Source organism: Triticum aestivum, chromosome 6B, assembly GCF_018294505.1.
Source record: "Triticum aestivum cultivar Chinese Spring chromosome 6B, IWGSC CS RefSeq v2.1, whole genome shotgun sequence".
NCBI classification, from domain to species: domain Eukaryota; kingdom Viridiplantae; phylum Streptophyta; class Magnoliopsida; order Poales; family Poaceae; genus Triticum; species Triticum aestivum.
The window spans coordinates 495789564-495809314 of NC_057810.1; positions in this window are offsets into that span (position 1 = coordinate 495789564).

The following is a 19751-nucleotide window of genomic DNA, read 5'->3' on the forward strand; positions in this document are numbered from 1 at the left end:
TCACTCTCATCATTAAAAATATGGATAGCACCAATAGTATAGCAATTATCATCATCACAATGAGTAGTAGGAGCAACATCATTTGGGAGGGATACCTTTTTACCTTTGTTGCTCCTTCTTTTCTTTTTCTTCTTCACATTATGTGTGGGTTCAACCTTCTTCTTTGAGCTCCTTATAGATGAGACTGGTTGAATAGAAAACTCCTCCTCGTTACCTGATTCATCAAAAGAAATAATAGGAGGAAATTGGGAAGTCTCTTCCCTTTCATTAGTATTCTCTTCTTATTCTGTTTGCTTTCTTTTCTTTATGTAATTGGCAATATAAGGATTTTCAATGCAATTCACCGCACAAAATACGTATAAATCTTCTCTAGATCAAAATCGAGAAATATATCAAGATTAAATTTTGGAATACCCTTAGTTATACGTTCCATTTCTTCATACCCCAAAAGAAGACTAAGCTCTTTATGATGCTCAAGGGTAATCAAGTTATCACAATTTTTGGACACGATTCGATCATGAAACAATTTGCATTGGAGATTTAAATGACCACGTTCATTGCAAAGTTCACAAGGAGCGCGAAAAATATTGATTTTTTCAGCACAAACATCAAGACTTTCTTGCAACCCTTTAGTTTCTAAATACTTATGCCTCTTGCAATATCTATTTTCCCTGTTAGGTGTGTACTTGCAAACCCAATCTACTCCACAAAAATCAACAAGCTTATAAGAGATATTTTCATCATAACTAGGTGCAATCATCATTAGTACTATGGATATTCAAAGAGTTCATACTAACAACATTGTAATCATGCTCATCATTCAAAGATTTAGTACCAAGCATTTTAATGCATTCTTCTTCTAGCACTTAAGCACAATTTTCCTTTCCATCATACTCACGAAAGATATTAAAAAGATGAAGCGTATGAGACAAGCTTAACTCCATTTTTTTGTAGTTTTCTTTTATAAACTAAGCTAGTGATAAAACAAGAAACAAAAAGATTCGATTACAAGATCTAAAGATACACCTTCAAGCACTCACCTCCCAGGCAACGACGCCAAAAAAGAGCTTAGTTGACGGGGTGTGAGTGCCGCTTACCTAGCCTCCCCGGCAATGGCGCCAGAAAAGAGCTTGATGTCTACTACACAACCTTCTTCTTGTAGACGTTGTTGGGCCTGCAAGTGCACAGGTTTGTAGGACAGTAGCAAATTTCCCTCAAGTGGATGACCTAAGGTTTATCAATCCGTGGGAGGCATAGGATGAAGATGGTCTCTCTCAAACAACCCTGCAACCAAATAAGAAAGAGTCTCTTGTGTCCCCAACACACCCAATACAATAGTAGATTGTATAGGTGCACTAGTTCGGCGAAGAGATAGTGATACAAGTGCAATATGGATGGTAGATATGAGTATTTGTAATCTGAAAATATAAAAATAGCAAGGTAACTAATGATAAAGGTGAGCGTAAATGGTATTGCAATGGTAGGAAACAAGGCATAGGGTTCATACTTTCACTAGTGCAAGTTCTCTCAACAATAATAATATAGATAGATCATATAACAATCCCTCAACATGAAACAAAGAGTCACTCCAAAGCCACTAATAGCGGAGAACAAACGAAGAGATTATGGTAGGGTACGAAACTACCTCAAAGTTATTCTTTCGGATCAATCTATTCAAGAGTTCGTACTAGAATAACACCTTTAGACACAAATCAACCAAAACCCTAATGTCACCTAGATACTCCATTGTCACCTCAAGTATCCGTGGGCATGATTATACGATATGCATCACACAATCTCAGATTCATCTATTCAACCAACACAAAGTACTTCAAAGAGTGCCCCAAAGTTTCTACCGGAGAGTCAAGACGAAAATGTGTGCCAACCCCTATGCATAGGTTCATGGGCGGAACCCGCAAGTTGATCACCAAAACATACATCAAGTGGCACGTGATATCGCATTGTCACCACAGATAAACACGGCAAGACATACATCAAGTGTTCTCAAATCCTTAAAGACTCAATCTGACAAGATAACTTCAAAGGGAAAACTCAATTCATCACAAGAGAGTAGAGGGGGCGAAACATCATAAGATCCAACTATAATAGCAAAGCTCGTGATACATCAAGCTCGTGCCATAGAGAGAACACGAGAGAGAGAGAGAGATCAAACACATAGCTACTGGTACATACCCTCAGCCCCGAGGGTGAACTACTCCCTCCTCGTCATGGAGAGCGCCGAGATGATGAAGATGGCCATAGGTGATGGGGTCCCCCTCCGGCAGGGTGCCGGAATAGGCTCCCGAGAGGTTTTTGGTGGCTACAGAGGCTTGCGGCGGCAGAACTCCCGATCTATCTTCATCTTTGATGTTTTTAGGGTACGTCGACTTATATAGGTGAAAGAAGTCGGTCGGGGGAGCCTCGAGGGGCCTAGGAGACAGGGGGCGCACCCAGGGGGTGGGCGCGCCCTCCTATCTCCTGGCTTCCTCGAGCCTTCCCTGGCTTGAACTCCAAGTCTGCCAGATCATATCCTTTGCAAATATCACGCTCCCGAAGGTTTCATTCTGTTTGGACTCCGTTTGATATTCCTTTTCTATGAAATACTAAAACGAGCAATAAAACAACAATATGGGCTGGGTCTCTGGTTAATAGGGTAGTCCCAAAAGTAATATAAAAGTGTATAATAAAGCCCGTAATCATTCAAAACAGATAATAAAATAGCATGAATGCTTCATAAATTATAGATACGTTGGAGACGTATCAGGCAACCATACCTCCCTCACCACTCTACGTCTGTGGAGGTACATCATACTGGTGCGCCCACTGTCCGAATGGGCCTCCCATGCTCTTATTGCCACTTTTTTTGCTGTTAGTATAACACCAGCAGTCAAGTCAAGCAATGCTACTGCTAAAGCGATGCCACATTTAACTAATGCCGCACTCAGTCTAATGCCACTGATAAATTTAAGCAATGCCATTTAATGTCACAAGATTATTTCAGGGTTAGCTGTTGATTGTGGATGTATTAAAGATTTTTCAGCTAAGCCATTCTAATGCTGTTGCAGAGCCAGTATACCAATGATGAAACTTGTTACTACCTTCAGTTTTTTGCACTGTTAATGCTTATAAATTACATACCTTACTTTCATGAGATAAGTTAATTTTTTTGTACAATGTCACCAAAATGCCAAGGCGCTGATATCATTTTATTTTGGTTAAACTGCACAAAAAATTATGAAGAGAAGAGGAAAGGTTAAGAGTGGGTACCTCCTCCTCCGGCTGTTCTCTTGATTCGTTCGATCAAGTTTTTATGTTTGATGGATTATCAAGATTGGGATAGCAATTTTTAAGGTCCCCACGAGTTCGAAATGATATTTACCTTGGAGGTACATGGTTTGCAAAAAAATTTATACTGTCATTAGTTAATAATGGTAGTTACTTTCAGACTTCTGTATTTGGTTTAATGCTCATGCATAGCTAGTATACCAATGCTAAAACTTGTTACCTTTACATTTTGTATTGTTAATTCTTATAGGAATCTTCCAGTGCTAGAGTTTATTGAAATCTGTTCAGTAAAACCATTGTACTGTACCATATAATAAACTAACTACTCTACTGTTGCACTAGCCACTGGATTAGTGTATATTTGTAGTATTTGAATGGTGTTGCATTAGCGTATGGACATAAATAAAGTGTGGAAAGCTTTCACAGATATGTGCTCAAGAAAACTGCTACCTATTTTTCTAAATACTAGACGTTTGGGTACTTTAAATTGAACCGCGAAAACGGCTTATATTAAGGAACAGAGGGTGTAGAGTTCACTCAAATTATCCCGGTAAAGCTAATCACACCTTTGTTAAAATTAATGTTCATTATGTTATCGGAGGAGGTCTGTATGTTTGTCTCTAATGCCTGTCGACTACATACCTGACATCATGATGTAATGTTAAGTCATTTCCTTTTGTACAGTGTCACTGAATTGTCAAGGCGGTGATGGCATTTTATTTTAGTTGAACTACACAAAATATGCTTAAAAGAAGAGGAAAGGTCAGGAGTCGATAATTCTTTCAAAAAAGAACTATATATGACATCAGCCATTGTTGCCTTATTTATTCCTTCAAACAGGTGGTTAGAAACAGTCTAGCTACCTTTACCATTAAGAAATTGGAATGCTTATATTTGTGAGTCTATGCTTCAACTAGTGTCGTTTTTACAGTAATCACACTTTCAATATCTATGCAAACATGGATGCTCGATTTTAGTGTAACTGCACAAAAAGTCCAATTGGTTCAACATTAGGAGCATGTTTTCTTCCAAAACAATTATATCCAATTGGTGGCACTATGAACTGTTCATTACGAAGGTACATGGTTTGCTACTATCTTGCTACTCTTTTTGTACTGTCATTAGATAGTAATACTAGTGGTTTGCATGTGAATTTATTAGTAGGGTGGACCTACATTGGAGGTGCAGGACAGGATTCAATGATTGGATGCTCAATTTCGGTTGTATCGATTTCACCTCTTCCATCACTGCGAACATGGATATCCTTGGTCTGATGAAGAATAGGCGCTATATTTCTGCTCTGAACCAGCAAATCAGTTCAGTATGAAATTGTCCAGGGCAAAACATAACTGTATCAGATTGTCCAGTGCGGAACATGCCAGATGCTAAGCGGAAGAGACATGTTTAAACCGAAAATACAAGGTGTGGTATATGTTTACTAGCTGCTTGATATTTGTGCAGACAGAGATGTCTGCCCGTTGCTATTTGGCAAACAAACAAAGTGACCGCAATTTTGGTTGGACTGCACAAGAGAATAGTATAGTCACTGCATGCAGTGCCATTTGAAAATAGACACGGAAAGATTGGATAGTCACTTCATGGACTGCAGAAAAGTAGTACTGTACTATTTATTGGCCAACACTAGGTGCTTCATTGCTTTGGTCTAATTATACAATGGGCATCATTTTGCCTAAGTTAAAGTTTGTATTCTGAAAATAGTCTCGCGGTGTGATCGAGAGAAGACCAAATCATATTGCAGTGGATGTTCCTCCATCATGTGTGGTTCATTCTCATGGTTCCAGCTATTGCTGAAATCACTTACATTTGCAAGAGGAATTGTAGACTTCACAGACAAATTTGTCTTTCAATCTGTACTGAATGTTGGCCAAGAGAAGCATCCATGTTAGTAGGAAGAACAGATGTTTCTTCTAGATCTTTGCTTTTGGAGCTACATATGTGTATATGATTTGTGAATCATTGAGATGCATTAACATGTTGATCTTATGTATGGGAATCGCACTAGTTGGTTTTAGTTGCGACGCAAGATCCGAAGTGGCTGATCTTTGCTTTTGGAGCTACATATTAGTATATGATCTGTGAATAATTGAGATGCATTAACAGTTACTTATTTCTGTTCGCTCAGTGTTTACAAGTTACTGATCGATCACTAGCTAGCCTACTAATGCGCTCCTGGCAGTTTTATTTGCGACACAAGATCCGAAGTGGCAATTTTTTGAATAAAAATGCCTACCTCTAAAGAAACTGACAAGCTACACTATCCTACCTACTCGATCCTACACAGATAAATAGCGAATCACGCACGTACTACCTCCTTTCCGGTTTGCATGGCTCAATTCAACAAACGACCTACTCGATCTTACACGAATAAATAGCGGATCACACACGTAATAGTACCTCCTTTCCGGTTTGCAGGGCTTAATTCAAACCTCTCACCAACCAAGGTACTCCCTCCGTCCGAGTTTATTAGTATCGTGAGCAAAGCAGCAAGACCAAGGCATGGCAATAATTAACGTCATGCAGAAGTTTAAGCCTAATTAATTCCAACGATTTAAGTGGCTGCATGCGTGCCCTCGGCTGTGACTCGTTGCATGCTGCTCCGCATACTGGTTGCGAGCGATTCTGAGTGCCTGCATGCAGCTGGCCATAATTAAGGCAGCTAACTGATGCGAAAAAAGATGCGCTTTAATTGTTGTGGGCTTTTTAAATCCGTGGAATCATTATTGACAAGGAGGGAGATGATTCCAGTGCACTCGTTGGACCGTCATGCCGGCGTGCGACCCAGACGGGATGGGACGGGACATTCATAATTTCAGTTTCTCTAGTTTTCCACGGCAAGCTGGCACACTAAGCCATGCCTGCTTATGCATTCAATTCCGATGACCGTCGCGCTACCTTCCGCCTATAAGTACTGTTTCTCGGCCTTCTCCGGTGGCACCGTGACCCAACTCACCATATCCTCATAAGCCCCCATCGGCCTAACGTCGCTCGCCACGTCCGCCATGCCCCCGCTCGTCCGCGGTAGGCGAGGCCGGAGGCGGTCACTGCTGGAACTAGTGTTCGGTTTTTCACCGGAAGGCGGACGGAGGGAGGAGGCATTCTATCTGTCTTTAGATGGCAATGCGGAGATCGAGGACTTGTTGGAGCGCGACCACCTGGTGGAAGAGCAGGAGTTTTTGGAGCGCGACTACTTGGCGGAGGAGCAACGTATCGCCGATTTGCGCCGCTAGCGGGACATGGAGCAGCAGTGCACCGACGCTTTGAGTCGCGAGCAGAGCGCCCACAACTGGGCCGACTACGTGAAGGCCGGCACCCGGCAAATAGCCTTGGAGGATGTTGGGTACGCATACATTCGCGACGCCGTTTACTACCAGCTCGTCAAGTGGGTTTTCCGCTTGGAAGCTGAAGCTTCGGTGGACCACGCCGGCATGGAAAGAGCCAACGCGTGTGAGCAACGCGCCCTATCGCACCTCTGGCAAGTCCGAGGCGAGGTGCAGGACACCGGTGCCAGCGTTTAGCATGTACCGCAGATGGTGGCTGGCATCGTCTAGTTAGCTAAGAGTAAGTTGGTACTTGTATGCTACTAGAGTATTAGTGGGAGTAGATAGTTAACTTGGCTATGATGGTTGTCAACGTGGAAGTTCAGTACTCTATATGTGGATCAGACCTGTTACTTTGCTTTGAATGTTGAACTTTCCGTTTGAACGTATGGAATGGGCTGTTATTTTTTTAATGGGTTGTATTTGTCCTCCACGGGTTTAGAGGCTGACTTGTGGGCCTACCATGTTGACGCGTACACAATCAGGAGATGATTGTACGTGGAGAGGATGACAGCAAGGACCCGCCAATGTCATGGCAGTACGCAAGCAAGTGCCTCCTTATTTCAAGCCAATAAAAAAATGGCTCCTCCTAGTGGATTTCTGACATCTGGGTCCCATGCCATTGTCAACGTAGTCAATAAACGAGAGAATTGCACAACGAGTGGCAGACACCAGGGACCTAGCAGCTCCCCTAGTTATTTTTGTTTTGGGTTAATTTGATAAATGCCACTCCAAATGTAGTGTTTCCCAGAAATGCCACTGCAATTTATCAAACTTTGAAAAATGCAATTTCATGCCATTTCTAGTGGCATTTTTCGAACTCTCGAGTGGCGTCTTTCAAAGTTTGCAAACTGCGGTGGCGTTTTTCAAAGTTCGCAAAAATTGCAGTGGCATTTTCAAAGTTTGGAAATTGCAGTGGCATTTTTATGAATCGCCATAATTGGACTGGCATTTATCTAATTTGTTTTTGAGATGGAAGTAGGGTGTCAACTGGGCTGTGCGGGACACTCTAGCCTCTCTAGGCGGCCTTTTCTTTTATGTTTACCACAACCAGCCCACTAGTTTTTTTTTCTTTCTAAAAATGGCTAGCCCAGTTTTTTGTGATTTATCAAGTAAGTCGCTTTATCAGGCATGTTGGGCTGCAAATCTTTCAAGACGAGGAGAGCATCATTCGGCTGGCCGAGAAAATGGCATATCAGTAATGAGAAATGGGCTGTACATTTTTAAAACACATCAAACCGGCAATTAGTTTCAAATATCTTTTTTTCATTTCGAGATTTTAAATTGCATTGATTTTTATGCATGGACAATTTATTGGATTTTATATTGATATACATTTATTTTTAAAATCAGTCTGAATGTGACTTAAAATTTCGGGATTAAAAACAATTCAGACCACACCGACATATGCAAGATTTCGTATAATTTTTTAACCGTGGCCACAATATGGGCTGTAATGCTAACAAAAAGAATATGGGCTCCAAAAAAACCATAAGAATTAGCAAATGGGCTGTAAATTATTAGAAAGAATGGCAGATGGCATGTATGTTGTTTTCCACAGATTTGAGGCTTTTCTAAAAAAAGGTTGACGCACAAGCAGTGACTGTTGGATGTCCATCCGACGGCCGCCGTGCTTCTTCAATCTCTGCTCTTCGTGCTCCAGCCGCTCAAACAAGCGCCAGCGGGACTGCCTGCTCCCTCCTTCCCGCGGCCGGCTATGCTGCCGCGTAGGCCTCACCGCCCCACCATACTGCCATCGCTGGCCTAGCCATCCCTCTACTCACCCACACCTGCTGTTATTCTCCGGCGACGACAGACGAACTAGTAAACCCTCGTACAGTCGCACTCCTTGCCGCGTGGGAAACAACTGCCGGGTCTTCCCCGGCTCCATGTCATTCCCTTCCTAGGCCTCGCCGTCGTACACCGTCCTGGTGCTCTCGGCGTGGCGTGGTCAATGTGGTCAATGGCCGACATGCATCTGAAGTGGACTGTACGTGGAGAGGCTGACAGCTGGGTCCATGGTCGCACGCAAAGAAATGCCTCCTTATTACGTGCAAAATAATGATTCCTCCACCTGACATCTGGGACTCACCGAAAGGGCCTCTGTATTTCGCGAAAAAAATGTTACCGCCGCTGATAGCTCGGACCCACCAGCTGTATCTTCGCACGCAAGGAAGTGCCTCCTTATGACGCACAAAAAAAATGAATACTCCCCCTGCTAGCTAGGACCCAGTATAGTGGGCCTACTAAGTTGACGGGGATGGAGGGCTTTGTCAACTTAGTTAATATGCACGATTCTAGCTCGAGCGACCGTACAATGTCCATCCAACGGCCGTAGTGCTTCTTCAACCTCTGGTCTTCTTGCTCCAGCCGCCCAAAGCAGCGTCGGTCGTGCCACCTGCTCCTGCCTCCCGTGGCCGGCTGTGCTGCCGCGGAGGCCTCACCGCCCCCATACTACTCCCACCGCTGGCCAGGCCATCCCTCCACTCCACTCACCCACACCCCCTGTTATTCTGCGGCGACGTCAGCGCAGCCGAACCAGTGAACCCTCATACTCCTCTCCGCGTGGGCATCCACTGCCGCATCTTCCCCGGCTCCGCGTTGTCCCCTTCCTAGGCCTCACTGTCGTCCACCGCCGTGGTGCTCTCGGTGCAGCGTGGTCAATGTGGTCAATGACTGACTTCCATTGGAAGAGTACTGTATGTGGAGAGGCTGGCAGCTGGGTCCACGGAAGCCACAAGGAAGTGCCTCCTTATTACACGGAAAATAATTATTCCTCTACCTGACAGTAGGGACCCACCGTACGGGCCACCAGTATTTCGTGAAAAAACACTTCCCCCCTAACTGCTGGGACCGGACGGGCCACCATATTTCACGAAAAAACATTTCCCCCTGACTACTGGGACCCACCGGACGGGCCACCGTATTTAGCGAAAAAAACGTCCCCCCCGCTGTCAGCTCGGACCCATCGGAAGTGCCTCCTTATTACGCACAAAAAAGTGAATACTCCCCCTGCTAGCTGGGACCCACCTTGGTGGGAGGCTGACTTGTGGGCCTACTAAGTTGACTGGGACGGAGACCTTTGTCAACTTTAGTCAATATGAACGATTCTAGCTCCAGTGACCATACGATGTCCATCCAACGGCCGTAGTGCTTCTTCAACCTCTGGTCTTCTTGCTCCAACCGCCCAAAGCAGTGCCGGTCATGCCGCATGCTCCTGCCTCCCGTGGCCGATTGTGATGCCGCGGAGGCCTCAGCGCCTCCTACTACTCCCACCGCTGGCCAGCCATCTCTCTACTCATCCACACCCCCTGTTATTCTGCATCGACGACAGCCTCACACCGCAGCCGAACCAGTGAAGCCTCGTACTCCTCTCCGCATGGGCATCCACTGTTGCGTCTTCCCCGGCTCCGCGTTGTCCCCTTCCTAGTCCTCGCCGTCGTCCACCGCCGTGGTGCTCTCGACGCGACGTGGTCAATGTGGTCAACGACCGACTAGTACTCTACGTGGAGAGGCTGACAGGTGGGTCCATGGCAGCCACAAGGAAGTGCCTCCTTATTACACGGGAAATAATTATTCCTCCACCTGACAGCGGGGACCCACCGGACGGGCCACCGTATTTCACAAAAAAATGTTTCCCCCTGACTCCTGGGACCCACCAGCTACATCTTCGCACGCAAGGATGTGCCTGACAGTCGGGACCCACCTGGTCGAAGCATACATAGCGTTGTCATTCTGGTTGCGAACGTGTACGTACATACTAGTGGATGTAGAGGCGCGCACGTGTCGTAGTAGAGGCGTGCACGTAGCATGTACACGTATGTACAACGGCCAGGGTGCAAGAAAGTAAATACGGCCACGTACGTACATACGGGCGGGGTCTCGAACGCCTACTCGCGCATACGTACGGTCTGGGCTCATGTACATGGCTGGGTCAGAACGGAGAAACAACATCATCGTCATGTTCATGGGGAGCCAACTGGCTGGGTCGGAACGGAATGCGTCGTCGTGTTCATCGGGAGGGCTTGGACGGAACAGGCGATGGAAACGAGGCCTGGCGTACCACAGAACGGACGAAACGACCTTGTGTTCGACCGGCCACGTTCGAAATGGGATCCTGTTCATTGGGAGGGGTCCGGTGTACCGCAAAACGGAGGAAACGGACTTGTCTTGGACCCCCTACGGTCGAAACGGGGTCCTGTCGATCGGGAGGGGTGTGGCGTACCGCAAAACGGACGAAACGGAATTGTGTTGGAGCGCTACGGTCAAAATGGGGGTCCTGTTCATCTGGAGGGGTGTGGCGTACCGCAAAACGGGACTCCACGGGATACTGTTCATCTCCACCGTCGACCTCCTCCAGCTTCCACGGGCTACTGTTCATCCACCGTCGACCTCCTCCAGCCTCCACCTGCTCCTGTTCATCCACGGGCTCCTATTCATCCAGCCTCCACCGCGCGCTACTCCACCGGCTACTGTTCAACCACCCCTCTCCACGGGCTCCTGTTAAACCACCCCTCCACGGGCTACTGTTCATTCACCCCTCCACCGTCTACTGTTCATCCAGCCATCCACGGGGTCGTCCTGTTCATCCAGCCCTCCACGGGGTCCTGTTCATCCATCCCCAACTGTCTCGATCGATCGGGGTCCTGTTCATCCAGAGGCAACGCCACGGGGTCCTGTTCATCCACCCCCACCGCTCACTGTTCATCCAACCCCCTCCCCCCCCGCAATGCTCACTATTCATCCAGAGGTAGCATCAATCGGCTTCAGTTAGCAGCAGTAGCAAAGGAATCGCTCGATCGGGTTCAGTAATGTGTAGCCTGTAGTGCAATGGCTCGGGCTCAGTTAGAGGCCAACGCCTCGCTCGGGTTCAGTTAGAGCCAATGCCTCGCACACACATGCGTACGTGTATGAGAGAAACGCGCATCGCTCAGCCCCCGACCACCCACCGTAACCTAGAACTCGTAGAAATTTTCCTCGCCCTCGCTTCTACCACGGTTTTTTCCGTCATGGACGGCCCAAAGAATGTCATGCAGCTACGTCTCCGGCCTGCCCAGGACGAAAAGCCCATTTTCTGTCATGACTTTTTGTCATAGAAGTAGGAGCCCACCACATCTATGATGATACCGGATTTTGTCACAATTATCGTCATAGAAGTGTCATAAGTATGACAAAAAAATTCGTTCGGCCCAAAATGTCACGGATGTGTCTTTTTTTTGTAGTGATCTTTCGTCCCAAATACCGGTGGCTTTTCTAGTGTATCCTTAACTCCATTACTCCCAAGAAAGAGGATCGTGGAATGGTTCGAGCCTATAGCATTGATTTGATGTACTACTATAGGAAGGCTCCCGCCCGTCCCATTGACATGGCAGATTTCCAATGGCACGAGATTCGCATGGCCAGTTGTCTGAACGTTCATACCCTTCCCCATGTTCCTTTCATTCAGACAGTCATCGAGTCTGTCTATCCTTGTCCCATCGATAAAACATCCAATCACTCCATGTGGACTCCACGTGATGAGTCTTCTAGGGGGAAGGCTCCTGCTCCTTCGTGTGCCGAGTGCTCTTCTCGCCACACTAAACCTTTCATGAAGCCTTTTGACCGCCTGGATTGCTTTATTGGGAAGTTCCATAAGGGTATCACTGACACCTGCAGCTACACCGCTACTCACATTGCTACTGAGGAGGTTTGCCGTATCTCTGAGGCGAATGCACTAAGGGCTCGCCTCCGTGCACGCCCTGGGATCCTGTTGAGCCAGATGAGCCTATTCCTGATCGACTTCCTCTTACGGATGTCAACTTTCCTTCTGTCGCTGATTTTCCCGAGTTCTTCCTTAACATTGTTGATCTGAGTGATGGTGATGGTGATGATGATGAGGATGATGAGTGATCCTCCTACCTTCTTTGCTGTTTCCCTTTTTGGTACTTGCTGCCAAGGGGGAGATGTATTTCTTAGGTGTATGAGTGTGTGCCTGCTATGTTGTTCCTAGTGCCAAGTGGCAGCAATAAACCCTTGGAACGATATGGCGATCACTTTCAATGTCGATGACGAACCAAGATCCTGCTCAGTCCGGGCACCAGCCGCTTTGGTCCTAAACCCGATCGTGGACGACTTTCGGCTCACTAAAGTGCTAATGGACGGCGGCAGCGGACTGAATCTCATCTACGAAGACACGCTCAATAAAATGCAAATGGACAAGAGTCGCACTGAGCAAAGTAAATCAACCTTTCGAGGCATTATCCCCAGTCGGGAAGCAAGATGCTCGGGGAAAATCAGACTCGGCGTGGTATTCGGCACGCCGGAGAACTATAGGCCCGAAGAGTTACTCTGACACGTGGCACCTTTCAATAGCGGGTATCATGCCCTGCTGGGGCGAGATGCATTCACACACTTCCAAGCCACACCCCATTATGGGTATATGAAGCTCAAAATGCCCGGGCCCAACGGAGTTATCACTATCGCCAGTGATCAGGACATAGCACTCCGCGCCAAAAACAAAACCGCCACTCTGGCCCTCAAGGCATTATGCGAGGCCCTTGCGGCCGAAGAATTAACCACCCTACGTTCCATAGTGGATAGGGACGACGTAATCCTCGATAAGAGACCTAAGTCCACTTCCTTCAAACCAACAGATGAAATAGTCAAGTTTCAAGTTCACCCGACGGAACCCAAGAAGACAGCTTCCGTTGGGGCATAGCTGGATCCGACGGTTGATACCACATTATGCGCATTCCTGCGCGAGAATTGGGATATCTTCGCCTGGCACCCTGCTACGTCTTGAGCTTGCATTGGTTTTCCTTGAAGAGGAAAGGGTGATGCAGCAATAGTAGCGTAAGTATTTCCCTCAGTTTTTGAGAACCAAGGTATCAATCCAGTAGGAGGCTCCTCAAAAGTCCCACGCACCTACACAAACAAACAAAGAACTCGCAACCAACACAATAAAGTGGTTGTCAATCCCTTCACAGCCACTTGCGAAAGTGAGATCTGATAGAGATAGTATGATAAGATAAATATATTTTAAGTATTTTATAATATAGATGCAAAAAGTAAAGATGGAAATAAAAGTAGACTGGAAGCAAAATGATAAGAGATAGACCCAGTGGCCATAGGTTTCACTAGTGGCTTCTCTCAAGATAGCATAAGTATTACAGTGGGTGAACAAATTACTGTCAAGCAATTGATAGAAAAGCGAATAATTATGAGATTATCTAGGCATGATCATGTATATAGGCATCACGTCCGCAACAAGTAGACCGACTCCTACCTGCATCTATTACTATTACTCCACACATCGACTGACTCCTGCCTGCATCTAGAGTATTAAGTTCATAAGAACAGAGTAACGCTTTAAGCAAGATGACATGATGCAGAGGGATAAACTCAAGCAATATGATATAAATCCCATCTTTTTATCCTCGATGGCAACAATACAATACTTGCCTTGCTGCCCCTGCTGTCACTGGGAAAGGACATCGCAAGATTGAACCCAAAGCTAAGCACTTCTCCCATGGCAAGAAAGATCAATCTAGTAGGCCAAACCAAACTGATAATTTGTAGAGACTTGCAAAGATAACTCAATCATACATAAAAGAATTCAGAGAAGATTCAAATATTATTCATAGATAAACTTGGTCATAAACCCACAATTCATTTGATCTCGACAAACACACCGCAAAAAGAGTTTACATTGAATAGATCTCCACAAGAGAGGTGGAGAACATTGTATTGAGATCCAAAAAGAGAGAAGAAGCCATCTAGCTAATAACTATGGACCCGTAGGTCTATGGTAAATTACTCACAACTCATCGGAGGGGCTAGGATGTTGATGTAGAATCCCTCCATGGTAGATTCCCCCTCCGGCAGAGTGCCAGCAAAGGCTCCAAGATGAGATCTCACGGATACAGAAGGTTATGGCGGTGGAAATTGTGTTTTGTTGGCTCCCCGGATGTTTTTGGGGTACGTAGGCTTATATAGGAGGAAGAAGTACGTCGGTGGACGCCCGAGGGGCCCACGAGACAGGGGGGCGCGCCCTATAGGGGGGGCGCCCTCCTATCTCGTGGAGGCCTCGGCTGCTTCTTGACTTGCACTCCAAGTCCTCTGGATCACGTTCGTTCCAAAAATCACGCTCCCGAATGTTTCATTCCGTTTGGACTCCGTTTGATATTCCTTTTCTTCGAAATACTAAAATAGGCAAAAAAACAACAATACGGGCTGGGCCTCCGGTTAGTAGCTTAGTCCCAAAAATGATATAAATGTGTAAAATAAAGCCCATAAACATCCAAAAGGGGTAATATAATAGCATGGAACAAGCAAAAATTATAGATATGTTGGAGACGTATCAAGCATCCCCAAGCTTAATTCCCGCTCGTCCTCGAGTAGGTAAATGATAAAAAAGAAATTTTTGATGTGGAATGCTACCTACTCCCTCCGTCACGGTTTAGAAGGCGTACATGAGAAATCTCTGGGACCAAGGTGTTCCACGATTGGCTCTAGTTTCCTTTGCATGCGACTGAAAAATAGCAGGGTAGTTAATAACACAGCGCCTAATTCCTTGAAAAATCAATGCGCAGTAACCCCCACGTCCTCTAAACGAGCAGCCCTCACGCATGCATTGGTGGAGACCGATTCCAGTGGGTTGATCTCGCTTTCCTTCTTCTTCCCGCACTCCTTCCTTTTCTTCCCGCTCTCCTTCCTTTTCTTCCCGCACAGTTTCCATAGAAAAGGAGAAAATTTCGCCTCCAAAACTCTCCCGCCGATGATCCCTGCTCCCAAATCCAAAACGAAATTAGACGCGCCAATTCTGCTCTTTTTATACCTAAGCCGATGGAGTGATGGAGTCACACGAACAGACGCCGCTCATCTTCTTTCCTCCTCCATCCAATGGCGCCGCCGCAGCAAGGTGAAGAAGATCGCCGGCCTGCTCCTCTTGGCCTCCGTGGACTTTCGCGAGTGGCCTTCCAACCCAGATCGCCACCGCCTGGAGGACTTCCACCTCTTGGTCTTGCCGGACGCGCACCGCTGCCCTCTTTCTCCATCGGTACGGCTGGCTTCGAGCGTGTTCCTCCTCCATCTATCTTGCCTCGATGACGCATCGGACTGTCACGACCATCTCGCCCTCCGGGACCTAATGAGGCCGGTTCCTCGAATTGGGGTACCTCTGTCGGCGGTGGCGGGACGGGCAGTGGCGGCAGCGCACGATCATCTTCTTTCGTGGGGTTCAGTCTCAATGGTGGCGGGGGGATCTCGTTTGGCGGCAGCGAGTGCATGGGCTTCAACTTCAGAAGCGGCGCCGGTGGCATACGAATAGGAGGGAGCAGAGAGAGTTCATCCGGTGCTGCCATTGGTGGCAGCAGAACATGTTTTATAATTCTACTTCTTGTGTTTGTAGTTCATCTCCTTTTTTATTGTATATCATGTAGCCGTAGATCCTGTAAAATGATTACCTACTCGATAGAATTTGTTCATCTATTATCACGAAATAGATCACATACTCGGCAGTACTGTTTTATCATTGTACTTCTTGTGTTTGTGGTTCATCTAATTTTTTTTGTTATAGATCATGTAGATGTAGATCACATAGAGGTTCTGTTTTGGAGCATATAGTAGATGATGTTCTGTTTTGGTAAAATATTATCTGCTCAGTAGAATTTGTATCATGTTAAACTCTACTTTTTTGGTCATTTGTGCATGTTATAAGTTAATGGGTTCGGCCTTGACGGACACAATGCACACGAGATGAGCAATGGGGAGAACTTGGATGGTAACACCACAGGTAATAAATTGGTGGGCACAATGCACACGAGATGAGTGATGGCGAGAGTGCGCATGTATAATCTCATGTATAATCTCATATATATTCTGTTTGCTTTTTTGTTTGTAAGGTATTGGTGGAGATGACAATGTGGGTAACATTGGCTACCGAGGCAAGGGATACAACCCTAATTTTGCTCATGCTGACGAGTACCCTCCTAGGCAAGAGGCTGTACAAACACAAAAACCACCACTCGATTTGAGTAAGCACAACTAGAGCATATTTCTGTTTCAGTAATATTCAGTATAGTTAGTGTTGCTTCACTATTTTTTGTTCAAATGCATTTAGATGTTTTGGCGAATAAAAAGACAAGAAGACACTACCGTACCAAAGACAAGCGTCATATATACGCAATGATCCTCGCGCGTAATGGCATGGGTAATAGATTGAAGCGTGGGGTTTCTAAAGAGGTTGCGGATATTTGTAAATGTCCTAGGAGGGTAGTGCAAAGGGTATGGAAGCAGGCTAAAAAAGGTGGCGGTATTACTGCAGTGAAAAACAATAAAAAACTGAAATCGGGAAGGAAGAAGATTGAGTAAAACATAGATGCATTGGAAGCCATCCCACCTGGAGAGAGAACAACTTTAGAACAAGTTGCTGGACATTTTAACATGTCAAGAACCACTGTTTGGCGAAGGTGACAGTTGTACTTTGATATTCTTGTAAATATTGGTCATAAGAATTTACATGAAACATTGTTGTTATTTTTGTAGGTTGAAGGAGAAGCAACTTAGGCGAGTAACTAGCAAATTGAAGCCTGCTTTGACCGATGCAAACAATAGGGCTCGTGTGGAGTATTGCCTAAGGCATCTTGAGCCGTGTAGCATGAGCGACGATCCCACCTTTAGGGCTGATATGGATGTCGTTCATATTGATGAGAAATGGTTCTATCGCACGCAGAAGACCCAGAACATGTATTTGAGTCATAGAGAGGAGGCGCCACACCGCGAATGTAAACACAAAAATCACATTCAAAAAATCATGTTCTTGTCGGCAATGGCTAGACCAAGGTATGATGCTCAAGGCAACTGTGTTTTTGATGGAAAGATTGGTGTTTGGGCTTATACAGAGTGGGTTCAAGCTAAGAAGAGAAGTCAAAATAGGTTGGTACTTGTTCATGTTACTAATTTCAGCTAAGATCGTTCATGCTCATTTGTATTAACTTTATATATTTCTATCTCCATAGGTTGAGGGGCGCATGGGAGCTGAAGCCTGCCGATAGCGTGGATAGGAACAAAAGTCGGGAGTACTTAGTGAAATATGTACTCCCGGCTATAAAGGAAAAGTGGCTCGAGAGCGATAGATGGAGCACCATCTATGTACAACAGGACAACGCTAGGAGTCACATTTTGCCGGATGATCCAATTTTTATGTAGGAAGCAGCTGGGGGTGGTTGGGATATTAAGATGATATATCAACCACCTAATTCACCTGACCTGAACATATTAGATCTTGGATGGTTTGCCTCCACTCAAGCAATGTTCCATAAGAAGATGCCCAAGACCCTCGCTGAGATTGTCCAAAAGGTTAATGAATCCCTTGCTGAGTACCCCCATCTAAAGCTCAATAGGATCTGGTTGAGTCATCAAGCATGCATGAGGGAGATCATCAAGCACAAGGGGTCTATCCACTACGCGGTTCCTCACTTGAAGAAACAATCATTAGAGAGGCAAAATGATCTTCCGGTTCGTCTGAATATCGACAAAGAGTATGTTAAGGCTGCAATTGACTATTTGAACTCAACTTGAATTGTAATGGTGAAATTAACTTGATGTAGATTTGAGAAGCCGCCTGATTAAGTTTGATGTAATTTGAGGACTTGTATGGACTTGAATCATTTAACTTGCTTCTTTGCTCAATAGACTTACTTCATGGTATTGCAACAAAAAAAATATACATACATGCTCTCCACATCCACCACGACAGCCACTCCTTCCGAATCAGCCATGATCCGTTCCGCCACCACCACAGCGTCTGCCCCCTCCTCACCTTGAGCCATCGCTTGTGTTCTTTGTGCACAAGAGATGGACCTTTATATAGATGAACGAGAAGAAGAGCCTGAGAGGAACGTGCAGCTTTTCACCCACGTTCACACCATGCATGCAAAACTAGCTTTCACACACACACACACGTTCACACCATGCATGCATCAATTAGTACATCCCGACGTGAGCAGCATGATTCACACAGTTGCATGGAGTACTAGTACTAGGAGTAATTGCATTGGCGCCTTAAATCTTGTCTATTTTGGAAACGCACGCAAATTTAACTGTGCCTTCTAAACCGCGACGGAGGTAGTATCATAATTCTTAATGTAATTTTCTTTATTGTGGCACGAATGTTCAGATCTAAAAGATTCAAAATAAAAGTTCATATTGATAAAAGAAATAGTAACACTTCAAGCATACTAATCAAAGTAATCATGTCTTCTCAAAATAACATGGCAAAAGAAAGTTCATCCCTACAAAATCATATAGTTAGGCTATGCTTCATTTTCGTCACACAAAGATGTTCCCAACTTCTATACCCCCGATGACAAGCCAAGTAATTGTTTCATACTTAAATAATCTCAAACTTTTTTAACCTTCACGCAATACATGAGCGTGAGCCATGGATATAGCACTATAGGTGGAATAGAATATGATGATGGGGATTGTGTGGAGAAGACAAAAAAGAAGAAAGTCTCACATTGACGAGGATAATCAACGGGCTATGGAGATGCCCATCAATTGATGTCAACATGAGGAGTAGGGATTGCCATGCAACAGATGCACTAGAGCTATAAATGAATGCTCAACAAAAAGAAAACTAGTGGGTGTGCATCCAACTTGCTTGCTCACGAAGACCTAGGGCATTTGAGGAAGCCCATCGTAGGAATATACAAGCCAAGTTCTATAATGAAAAATTCTCACTAGTATGAAAACGACAACTTATGAGACTCACTATATGAAAAGCATGGTGCTACTTTGAAGCACAATATATGAGACTCACTACATGAAGAACAAGGTGCTACTTTGAAACACATGTGTGGAAAAAGAGATAGTAACATTGCCCTTTTTCCTTTTTTTCCTTTTCTGGGCCTTTCTCTTTTTTTGGCCTTTCTTCATTTTTTCTTTGGGCAATGCTCTAATAATGATGATCATCACACTTCTATTGATTACAACATATGAATTACAACTCGAAACTAGAACAAGATATGACTCTATATGAATGCCTCCGGCGGTGTACCGGGATGGTGCAATGAATCAAGAGTGACATGTATGAAAAATAATGCATGGTGGCTTTGCCACAAATAGGATGTCTACTACATGATCATG